Below are 12732 nucleotides of genomic sequence, written 5' to 3' on the forward strand. Positions count from 1 at the left end.
CTGAAACCTATTTTTGAAGTTTCTTCCTCCATAGGCAAAGTCCATGATAATTTAAGACTTAATCCACCTCTGTTAGAAAATAGCCTTTACTGCCACTGCATCATGTTCTTAAATAATCCATTTTTCCATAAACAGGCAGAAATATGGACATTCATACACAGTGGAAAAGCAGAGTAATTTATGTATACCTCACTACCTATTGCAATTCCAAAATTTTATTTGCACAGTAAAATGGTGCCAAAGTTCTCAGATTATTTTTTGTCACAAAAATATACCTCATATTCTGACTCAATATGGACTCATAATTGAGACTGTAAATTTGCAAAAGAACACAAAACTTTTTCAATCAATTGTTTGTGAAATTGCTTCTATTTTTATATGTATGTGCTGCGCACAATAGTTTAATGTATTCATAAAATAAAGTTTTATACATTTTTGGAAGTGTTTTGACTCCAAATCCCTCTTATCATTTGTGGGTTTTGTTGTTGTTGTCATTTTTATTTATTTGCTTTGTTTTGTTTTTTGTTTGTGTGTGTGTGTTTCTTTTTTTCCCCCTTGCTTCAGAGCTGCCATATTCAAACAGAGAAACAAAACACACAGTTTTAATTCACCTCTAGAACCAGAGAACATATCTGTATACTTAAAATTGTGTTAAAATTTTGTATTCCTCAGACTTCTTCCCTGGAAAGGCATAAGAAAATAATTCTTGTTGAGAAGTTTCACAGAAGAGAAGGAAAATAAAACTCTAATCTGTCTAAAGATGAGCTATCATATTCACCTGTCTAAATTCCTATGCTTTTTTTCCTAGGGAGGGTCTAGTGTTACTCTCTTGTTGTTAAAGCTCTTCAGTATATCCTTTACTTCATTAAATAAAAAAGAATTTTTATTTATTTATTTATTTATTTATTTTTACTTCTTGCTTGGAACTAACTTGGGAGGGCAACTTCCTGTAGCCACCTCTGAAGGTTTTTGCCTCAGTATCCCTCAAAACTGGGGGCATGTTTCAGTGATTTGGTAAATTTCAATTATTTGCTAAGATTACTCTCCCTCCCTACCTTCCCATGTTGTCATTTAATCAGCTTTTCAGTTGGTTAAATGACTGCATACATTTCCCAATCCGGGAACTGGCACTAAGATATTAGAAATCAATAGCTGTGAATCTGCTGCCTACTTTTTAGTTCAAATGCACTGTTTAGTCCTCAACCTGCATGGTATAGAATCATAGGACCACAGAATGGTTTGGGTTGGAAGGACCTTAAAGATCATCTAGTTCCAATCCCACTGCTATGGGCAAGGACACCTCCCACTAGACCAGGTTGCTCAAAGCCCCATCCAGCCTGGCCTTGAACACCTCCAGGGATGGGACATACACAACCTCTCTGGGCAACCTGTTTCAGTGCCTCACCACTCTCTGAGTGAAAAATTTCCTCTGAACATCAAATATAAATCTTCCCTCTTTTAGTTTAAAACCACTCTCCCTTGTCCTGTCAATGTTCAATCAAAAAATTTTGCTCTCTACCTTCTTTATAAGCCCTCTTTGAGTACCGAAATGCTGCAATGTGGTCATCCTGGAGCCTTCTCTTCTCCAGGCAGAACAGCTCCAGCTCTCTCAACCTTTCTTCACAGCAGAGGTGCCCCAGCTTTCTGACCATCTTTGTGTCCCTCCTCTGGACCCATTCTAGCAGCTCTACATCCTTCTTGTGCTGGGACCCCCTGGATGCAGCACTCCCAAGTTGGGCCTCACAAGTGCAGAGCAGAGGATGACAATCACCTCCTTTGACTTGCTGACCACTCCTCTCTTGATGCAACCCAGGATACAGTTGGCTTTCTGGGCTGCAAGTGCACACTGCTGGCTCATGTTGAGCTTTTTGTCCACCAGAACCACCAAGTCCTTCTCTGCAGGGCTGCCCACAATGAGATCTTCTCCCAGTTTGTACTCTTGTTGGGATTGCCCCAATCCATGTGCAGCACCTTGCACTTGGACTTGTTGAATGTTCACGTGGTCCCACTTCTCAAGCTTGTCCAGGTCCCTTTGGATGGCATCCCTTCCTTCTGTTGTATCAACTACACCGCTCAGCTTGGTGTTGTCTACAAACTTGCTGAGGGTGCGCTCAATCCCTTCATCTGTGTCACTGATGAAGATATTAAACAGTACTGGTCCCAGGGCAGACCCCTGACGGAATACTGCTCATCACCAAATTCCACCTGGACATAGAGCCATTGACAACCACTCTCTGGGTATAGCCTTCAACCAATTCCTTATCCACTGAATGGTCCCCCCATCAAATCCATCTCTCTTCAATTTAGAGATGAGGATGTTATGTGGGACCATGTCAAAGGCCTTACAGAAGTCCATGTAGATGACATCAGTTGGTCTTCCCTTGTTATCTGAGGCAGTCACTCCATCACAGAAGACCACTGAAGGTATCACACAGTGGCCAAGTCTTCAAGGTTCAGCACCAACACTCTCACTAAATGGTATTCCTGCATTTGTATTTTGGCTGCATAAACTCCCCTGCAATAGATCCCTTTGCATACAAATAGTCATAAATTTCTTGCATATTGTTGCTTAGTGCATGTGCTGAATTTCACCTGTGGGAGGACTACATTTCACAGGTGGATTAAGCAACACTTCTGTCTGCTACAGTAGTGCCTTGTTAACAGCTCTGAATGCCAGTTGCTGTAGGCAGAATTTGGAACAGACAAATCTACAAAGCTGACATGAAGTGACTGAAAACAAAAGGACAAACCAACCTAGCCCCAGCAAAACAAAAACTTCAATGACCTGGTAAGGAGTTCACCTGCAGAGGCTAGGAAAGAGCTACATACGGCCAGCTCATGAGACAGCACCTCATAAATAGGCTAGTTTCCACTCCTGTATCACAGTTTACCTTTTGAAATGTGAAGCTGGTTAGAAACACCTAGATGAGTGCCTTGGTGCCCTGGGAGGCAGAGATGGGTTTGGTGGTCCCATATCCTTGTGTGCTGTCAGCTCAGGTGCCAAAAAATCCACAGGGAATTTTTTGCAGAAAAAAAAGCTGCTTTTTACTCCACTTACATAATTTTCTTCCTTCTCCAGATAATTTGAAATGTCTTTGTGTATCTGTTCCTATGGGTACACCTATGACACTGAATGTTTGTCAGGGAAGAAGACGTTTTAACAGAGAAGGACAAATGTAATTTAAACAGAAAAATTAATCAAATGGCTTATAAAGGGTGCCTCTCTGAGCTTCTTGCGCTAATCCTGGCCCACCAGCCTCTTCTTCCCTCCAATTCTTTTTCTTTGACCTCTCACTGAAAATATGACTGCTTATCTGAAATGTCTTTTTCTGCAGGCAGAACAGTTTCCCAGTATGTCTTTTCTCTCTCCCTTTCTGTCAAGTCACACTGCCTTCAGTGTCCCCTGGCCTGAAGCCACTGGTAGAGGCCCATAATCTGTTCATTTATTTGGACTTTGTCTTCTCTGATGTCCCACCCTCTATATGAGGCAACAGGTGCTGTTTTCATTAGCTTCATGACCCTGTGTTGTCAGTAGTTCCTGACTGACAGAAGTTCAAACTGAGCAGCACAGGTGAGAACAGAGAGCACTGCACCTTCCTGAAGCCAGCAAAATTTGCTCAACCATGGTAGCGATATCTAAAAGTAAACAGATAGATGTAAATATATATGAAAGAGCAGGAAATATTTCCTACTCTATGAAAGTTAAGGTTTATATAGGTGTTGCCCTGGAAACATCCTGGTCATTGAATCAGAGATATTTAAACTGGAAGGAACTGCTAGAGGACTCCACTCAACCTCTAGCTCAAAGCAAGACCAACTTCAAAGCTAGAGGAGGGTTCATCAGGAAGAGTCCCCTCCATCCACCACCTCCAACAGCCTGTGTGATAGCCTCATTATTCATTAGCCTCTGGATAGCACATCTACAGGGTTCAATCATAGAGAAATGTCTCAAAGGGGTCATCAGTGCTGCTCACGCTTTGCTGGAAGCCACACTCAGGGCTAGCAGCATCTCCCTATCAGTTCTTGCCACAAGCTACATCTGGCCTGTGCATCAAGAACTGTTTCTAGTTTCCTACTGGAACTCATTCTTACCAACACACTTTGCTGCAGAAATCGTCTGAAGGCTTCAGTCCCCTGAAGATAAAAAAATTCAGGGATGCAAAGTTACCTCAGTTGTAGGTACACAAGATTTAGAGGAGGACACAGGTACATCAACTGCCTGGCTTCAGCACACCTCCAAATCACTTTCAGCGAAAATAGCAGCAGCAGTGCTGTTGTAATATATGTGTGTCATGTAACACCTATGGAGACAGGCAGAAAGTCTGACCTCCTGAGGCTGATTACTGCATTTTTTTTATTGGCGGTTATTATTATTGCCCTCTGGTGGCTATTCTGTTATTTAGCAGTGAGATGTCAAAGACTAGACATACATGTAGGTTCTGGACACAAGCCTGGACACAAGCCTGGACACAAGGAGAAAAGGAAGCTAAGACCTCCTGGACTGGCCTTCAGCGTATCAACATCAGTTGCACCCATGTACAGGAAAGTCAAAATTTTAACTGGGATGCAACTAAACACGGTATTTGGGATTCAGGTATCTTATTGATTAATGACTTTTCATAACACAAGACATGTAAATTTGTCATGAAAACTACTTTTCCTCATTTTTTTCTAACATGATGATTTACCAAGGTTTTTGCAAATGTGAAACCTGATCTTACACATCAAAAGCAATGCCAGAAGGTACAGTTTAAAAGACAAAATGACAAGGTTGATTGTACACCCCTGCTGTCCCAGAAGACACCTGTGACAGGAAATACCGTTTAGCAGCATGGAGCACCTTCAGGACAAAAGCACAATAATATATCATCGTTTCCCAAATTATATTGAAAGCAGAAATTTGAAAGCATATTAAGAAAACATTTCCTTACATTATCTCACTGAGCACATTATTTTACATAGTGCTGTGGGGCCATAAGTGTTCACAGTTGATACAATGTCCATCTGCTACCAGAGATACTCTTTGCATCACGAGGAACCCCAGGGAAGATGTTGGTGCTCTGACTGCCAGGGGGCAGTGTGCCACCTGCAGAAACGACAACTTGAGGAGAAAAAAACAAACAAACAAACAAACAAACAAAAAAAAAAAAACAAAAAAAAAAAAAAAACGGAGGGGTCACTCACACACTTAGAAACAATTATTTTGAAGTATGCTGTTAAGAAATATACCAAGCAGAGATTTAGCTTGCCAGTAAAATATCTAATATCATTGACAAGTTAGCCACTTCTCTACCAACTACTGAGCCAGCCCAGTTTTTTTTTCCTAGAATAGTGGCAGGTACTGTAGTTTCACACTATAGAGTCCAGTAGAGTTTCATACTATAGTTTCATACTGTAGAGTTTCACAAAAATGTGTAACCAGATCTTTTGCTCAAGGAATAAAAATAGACTTTTAATTTAAACTTTCCAATAAGATATTTACTTTCCTTAGAACACATGAGTGGAAAGATGATACCTGAAAACATTTTCAAAAATTTACAGGTATTTTTTTTTCAGATTAAGAAAGTTAATGGCAGAAAAAAAAAAAAAAAAGAAAAAAGAAAAAAAAAAAAAGTTCATTTAATAGTTTTATATTTTTCTCTGTTGTCCAAAAATAAAAATATCCCACCAAGTTTAAACCATAGATACGTGAGATATTTTAGTGCTTACACTTTTTGTTTTGTTTTGGCTGTTCTTGTTTTAAAAGTGAATCCAATAGGAAGTGAAAGGCTATTGCAACTTCCTCAGAGAGGTTGTGGAATTTCTCCCCTTGGAGATTTTCAAAAGCTACCAGGACATGGTCCTGTGCACCCTGCTCTAGCTGACTACTTGAGCAGGAGTTGGCCCAGCTGAACTTCAGGGGTCCCTGCCAACCTCAGCCATTGTGTGATTCTGTGAGTCTGTGACAGTCTGAGAGGAAAGGGCCAGGATGAACTCTCTTACCTGAGCTTATCTATGCTGCTATAATCAAGGTAGGAAGCAGGTTCAGGCTTGCCTGGTGTACTTAATCTAAGCCTACAGTACAGCCTCTGTGAGTTTCTGCACAGGATCCCAGCACTCATCCTAGGAGCAGGATAAGAGGTTGGAATGCAATCTTGAAATCCCATGGGACCTGCCTAGTTGCTTCCTGGTCCTCTTTTCCTTCTCACTTAATCTTGGTGCAAGTCGGGAGACTCAAATCAAGGGAGTCTCAGAGTCTCTAGCTGTTCAGAAGAGCCTGTCTTTTAGGAACCACAATGAGAAACCAAAGCAAAGGTGAGAGCTAGACCGTTTCTCACAGATCAAGAAAGTCCTGCACAGGCAGCAGGATTCCTCGAGTCTGCTGTAGGTCAGCTAAACTCAGCCTTGCAAATGTTCCTGACAACAGAACACACACAGGGTGCCAGGATGAGGGAAAAACTATTGCTGTGGTCTACTTAGACTTCAGTAAGGCTTTTGACATCATTTCCCATAGCATTCTCCTAAAGAAGCTGGCAGGTCAAGGCTTGGGTGTGTGTACGCTTTGTTGGGTTAAAAACTGGCTGGGTAGCCAGGCCCAAAGAGTCTTGGTGAATGGAGTTAAATCCAGTTGGAGGCTGGTCACTAGTGGTGTCCCCCTGGGCTCAGTACTGGGGCCAGTCCTCTTCAATATCTTTAGCAATGATCTAGAATAAATGATAGAGGCTCAGGGGAGACTTATTGCACTTTATAATTATCTTAAAGAAGAGTGTAGCAAGGTGGGGATCAGGCTCTTCTCCCAAGCAGTAAGTGATAGGACAAGACAAAATGGCCTCCCATTGTGCCAGGGGAGGTTTAGGTTGGATATTAGGAGAAATGTCTTCACTGAAAGGGTTGTGCGGCATTGGAACATGCTGCCCAGGGAAATGACTGAGTCACCACCCCTGGAGATCTTCAAAAAATATGTAGATGTAGAACTTAGTAACATGATTTAGTGGTGGACTTTTCACTACTAGATTAAAAGTTGCACTACATGACAGAGGTGCTTTCCAACCTGAATGGTTCTATGATTCTGGGCCTATCTTTTCAGAACTAGGTTAGGACTGCCCACTCAATGGTCCTGCTGCCTGGTGAGGTCAGCAGAATCAGTCTTCATCTCCTACCTAGTCACAACAGCAGAGCTCAGGATGAGAGACAAGCATCAACACACTGCATGTCTGAGCTGCCTCAGCAGAGTGCTCATGTTCGGCTCTGTCGTGGAACCCACTGATCTTTACCCCAGTCTGATTTCCCAACCTGGCTTTAACACAGCTCTGTCACCACATGGACCTGCCTGGCTTTCACTGGACCTGATTCTGATGGGAAGATCAGGTCTAGGTCCTAGACCTTTCTTGTCACCATGATGTTGTCTTGTGATCCGGGCTCTTGTCTGGGCCTGGCCACTATCTCTGGGTCTGCTCTATGCCCCAGTTTGGGTATTGTGGGACAGCTGCTGGCTGGTGAGGTGATTGATTTGCTATGCCTCTGATTATTTTATTTTATTTTATTTTATTTTATTTTATTTTATTTTATTTTATTTTATTTTATTTTATTTTATTTTATTTTATTTATTTTTTCCTCTCAGCTCTCAGATCCTCTTCCCCTAGAGAGCAGACCCAGCCCACACTGGTCCCTGACACTTGTTTACCACAGTGACTTCTAGTGAGTGATCCACCGAAAGAGATGAGCTTTGTTCTTTTAAACTGGTGGTTGTGTCCTAGCAGGATTCTATGCCAGATGCTTCAGAGAAAATAAATTTCTGTCTTAGTATCTTCTGATGATGCATTTGGCAAAGTATCCAGTGTTTCACACAACAGAAAAAGCATTTTCCAGATATTCTGTTCCACACACATGCACAGACATATGAGACACAAATGTAAAAGCTGGACTGAGATACATCACCATCATTATAAAGAACAATGTTTCTCTGTAAATTAGCAGTATTAGAGAGATTACCATGAATTTTCGCAACTCTGTACAAATTGCATTTCTGGTTCCAAAAATGGAGGAGAAAGACAACTCTGGGAAAAGGTCTGACATGGAGATGTGTAGTTGAAGAGGCAGCAGGGAAAGGTTTATAGGATTCTGGACTAGCCTTTGGGAGATCTAAATGTTGTGTGACAACTACCTCAGCCATCTATTTTTCACATAACAACAATATTATTTCTGTCTTCTGTATATTGCCACTCAAGTACTGAAACTCCAACTAGATTTTACCCTTTGCCTTCTCCAGGCCAAACTAATCCAGCTCTAACAGCCTGTCCTTGTGTATCATTCTCCAGTCCACATAAATTTTAGTGGATCTTTACTGTATGTGCTCCCATCTGTTAACATCTCTCTTGCAATGTGGAGCCCCAAATCAGACACTGTTTCAGATGTGGCCTTACAAAAGGGAAATAAACACTTCCTTCAATCTGTTGGTTATGCTTTTTCGAATGCAACCCAATATGCCATTGTTTTTTTTTAATCGTTGGGTTGATAGTCTTGCTTAAACTAAGGAGTCTCAGAGGGTATGGGCTGGTAAAGGCAGAGAGTCTATAAACTGGGGATTCCCCCTCCAGCCTCTCAAGGGAATCACCAGACCTTCATTTAATACAGTTCAGTGCAGGAGCATGACAATGGGGTGAGGTTAGTGTCTGGATTTCATAAGGCAATTTGCAAAGAGAAATTAAACTGTTGTGAAACAATCCAGTCCCCATGAGGGTTAGCAATGCTCTGCTCTGCTCCCACCGTTGCTAAGGAAAGCAGAGGATCTTTGACAGAAATTTGCAGGCCATAATCTTTCAGTGACTCAAGAATGCTGGTCAGTAATGACCATGTAACAAGCTATGCTCATAAAAGGAAAAAATAAAAAATAAAAAAACAGCCTCAAATCTCTTTTGCATTTCCTTTTTTTTATATATATATATATACATGTATATATATATATATATATATATATATATATATTCTCTACACACCCCCACCCCTACTTTTTCTTATGTCATTTGCTGAATGTTCTGCATCAGTTTAATCAAAGAAGGACAGAATTATGTCCCAGGTATTTAACTAAGAAGGACTTTGTTCTTTGGGAAAATGACCCAAGTGCGAACTCTTGTGCCTCAGGTTTAGAGTCACAAATGACTCAGCAGAAGCAAAGAGGATATTTGGTTTCCTTGCCATAATGCAAGACTGAAGGAAGAAACAAGAATCTCTTCTAGTTGTTGGGTAACTGAGGAAGAGACTGAGGATAAGACAAACAGTGTGGGAATCTATAGGTTTATTACACATAATGTAAACTGGATGTACATTTAATTGCAGTGACCAATCCTGACTGATGAAATAGCTGTCACTGGAAAAAAAAAAAAATCCTAAAAACAAACAACTAAGTATGCAGCCACAAGCAGAGAGTTCTTTTTTTCTCTGCAGCCAACCTCTGCATCCAGCTCAACCCAAAAGCATGTTTGTTTTGGAAGCCATAGTCTGCTGAAAAGAGTTTGGCCAAAATCCAAGGGGCGAATAAGTCCAGATGAGCTGAACAAGCTGTGCCCTTGGATCATGAGAAGAACATATAATTCAATCCTTTATTGCATGCATGCATATCATTAGTTATTTTTTGTTACAAGGTGTAGAGTAAAATGCCTTGATTGGGACTAAATTTCTGTCCCCTAACTCAACTGTTTACAGTCCTCAATTTTACTGTGTGTTTGTGATTTCATGGGCCCAACTCATAGCACTAGAATAGCTCCTCCAAGGACAATACAACCATACCAACTTACGTCAGATGAGAAATCATTAGGGATAATGTATAAAACAATGAAGTTGTTTGCAGTTATGTTTTTGCAGGGTTGCTGGGATAAAAGCACCTAACTTTCTCTTAAATATTTCTTAGGAGAACTGATATATTCTGAGTTATTCCAGGTGATCAGAGCCTACTTTTTTCTGGGGTTATTCCATCTGTGACCTGAACCAGAGCTTACCAGGCCAATAAAAATCCTCCGGTTTATTCAATGGACAATAGATCTGCCTCTAAAATATATAGAAGGTAGTTATGATAACGAGCATAGGTGTCATTCAGTGAGATCATCACCTTTTTCGAAAGCACTTTAAGTATCTCAGTTATCCAGTGAGGAACAAGTTAGTTTACATTTACGCCAGGGTCAAAATACAAGCAGGGCACTTGACAAATCCTTACACTACCTTGGCTCTTGGCAATGTTTCCATGCAGCCAGGCCTTCAGACCTCAGGCTGAGGTGATGGGAATAACAAGTACATTATTTGACTCTAACCTCATGATCTTGCCTGGCTTGATCCAGAGACCCTTACTGTGAAATGTTAAGTACTCCTGCACTTTAATATAACCATGTAGCTAACCCTATGCAAAAGTGTTAAATCCTAGAGCTAAATGAACAGAAATGTTAGGAAACTTAAAGCAAACCAAAGATTTTTATTTTTTTTCCCAAAACAAAACAATTTGTCAGCCTATCTTTAGCTTATATGCAGCACAGTACATTAGGGGATGAATGCCTGAACTGATTTTCTTGTTGAGACTGCATATCTGGATCTTCAGTATTCCTGAGGACATAGAAGCAAGCACACAAGAAGAATGAATATACTTCTGTAAATGAGACACACTACCTAGATAGGCAGGTCAACAATACTGGATGTGCCAGTTAAAGAAACTGTATTATAGGGCAAATTTCAGAATCAGAGAATTCAGAGAGAGAAACTGCAGCCTTTCCATGGCAACTCACCAAAAAACAACACTTTGCAAAGAAAATGACATGTATGGGACATGTATGGGTGTCACATTCTTTAAATATTGACCAAATCTATAGATGTTCTGTATTGTGGATTTTAATGAAAAACTTGCAGATTTCAAAAGAAGACAATAGTAATATTGAACAAAATTTATTTTTCACAACCCTGTAACAGTCAACATGCGGGTCTAAAAGCCCCTTGTGTTATTGTGAAATTTCTTTTGTTTGAAATTTCTTATGTATATTTGTATTCTGCACAACTTCAATTTTTTGTTGAGCTGGATATCAGCAGACATCAAAGTGCTAACTTGAGTTAACTTCCATTCTTTTTTAAATTTCCATCCTTTAAGCTCATTTTCATCACTTTCCCCAGAAGTGAAGTCAGAGAGGTGAATGAACCATGGAGCAAAGGGTCTTGAAGGGACCACTGTGTCAGATACACAATCATGTTTGGGCTAGGCAAGTGGGCTACTCACCCTCTGACATGTAAAAAGGTTCACTGGGGCAAAGGAATAGATAAAAAATAGTAATAATAATAAACAAATAAAATAAATAATAAAAAATACATATTATGTTTCTAAGTTTAAAAAACATATCAGCCAGCAATTCTTTGTTTTTGGAAAACTGAGCAGTTTGATGAGAGGCCAAAACTTCAATAAAGATGATAAAAACCAGCTTGCTTTTATTCTTTGAAACAGAATGCATTTCCCAACCAGTCCTGGCATGACACCAGACTGTGCCAGCTGTAAAAATGGCTAAAGATCAGCAGGGGGCAGGTGCAGGATCAGTGTCCCAGCAATTGATGAACCTCTGCATCCAGGACACCAAGTTCCTCCCCACCAGCAGCATGATGAGAAGGCAACATGAAGAAATATTGTGGTTGCAGAGATGTGTAAATCTACCTGTAAAGTCATTCTATGATTTAAAGCCTAAATAAGGACAGCATTCAAGACACATCTTTGACAGATTTCCATTCAACCTAATCAGTCCTTGCCTATGTGCTACTGATGTGCACTTTCCCGGTGGAAAGATGAAGTCACTATTATACATCTTTCCATGCCATTCATGAAGTTGGATCTTCATATTGCTTTAGAGGAGTTCAGAACTGTATATTAGTCTTGCAGTAGCTTGCGAAGCTTTTCTATTTTCCCTGCATTAGAAATACTGGTTACAAGAGTAATGATTTGCTCAGTCATGACCTTCATCAGTTAGTGCTCAGGTTTTCAGATTCAGAAATAACTCTTAAAACTTATATATATATATATATATATATATATATATATAAATATATAAAGTTTCTTAAACCAGCATTTAGTTTCAAAGGGACCCCACTAAAAATATGTCTCAGAGCTGAAGAACAACACATGGAACTGTGTTGAAGCAATTCTAACCAAATCAGTCGCATGCCATGTCGTCACTGTCACACAGCAGAAGGGCCCTTGGCTGATGATGAGGTTGTCTGCATATTTTGTCTTTTGACAGTTTCAGGGTCTCCCCCCTCCCTCTTTGCATTTTCCAGTCATTTCTTTGACCTAAGCCTTTCCATCTCTTCTTCCAGAATGCAGAATCAATGGAGTAAAACGTCTCAACCAAAGAGACTGAAGTAAGTTTAGAACTAGGTTAGAACACAATTTATTGTCTATTCTTGTCTTCTTACTAACAAGGGAAAATGATCCTATTATTTGAAGCTGCCAGTAAATGTCATGGCATACATTACCATACCCAATGTCACAGAATCACAAAAAGATTTAGGTGGGAAGGGGACACTGGAGCTTTCTAGTCCAGCCCAAGATCACAGTAGGGTAAGTTGCCAAGCTGAATCAGGTCACTTAGGACCTTGCCCCGTCTGCTTTTGAATATCTCCAGGGTTGTGGGCTACAGCCTCTCTGGGCATCTACTCCAGTGCTACATCACTCTTATGGGAAGAATTTTGAATTTTTCTCCAAGGGAAATTTCCATTTTTGCAATTTGTGTAGTA

This window comes from Aythya ferina (genome assembly GCF_964211825.1).
Source record: "Aythya ferina genome assembly, chromosome: 1".
Classification (NCBI taxonomy): Eukaryota; Metazoa; Chordata; class Aves; order Anseriformes; family Anatidae; genus Aythya; species Aythya ferina.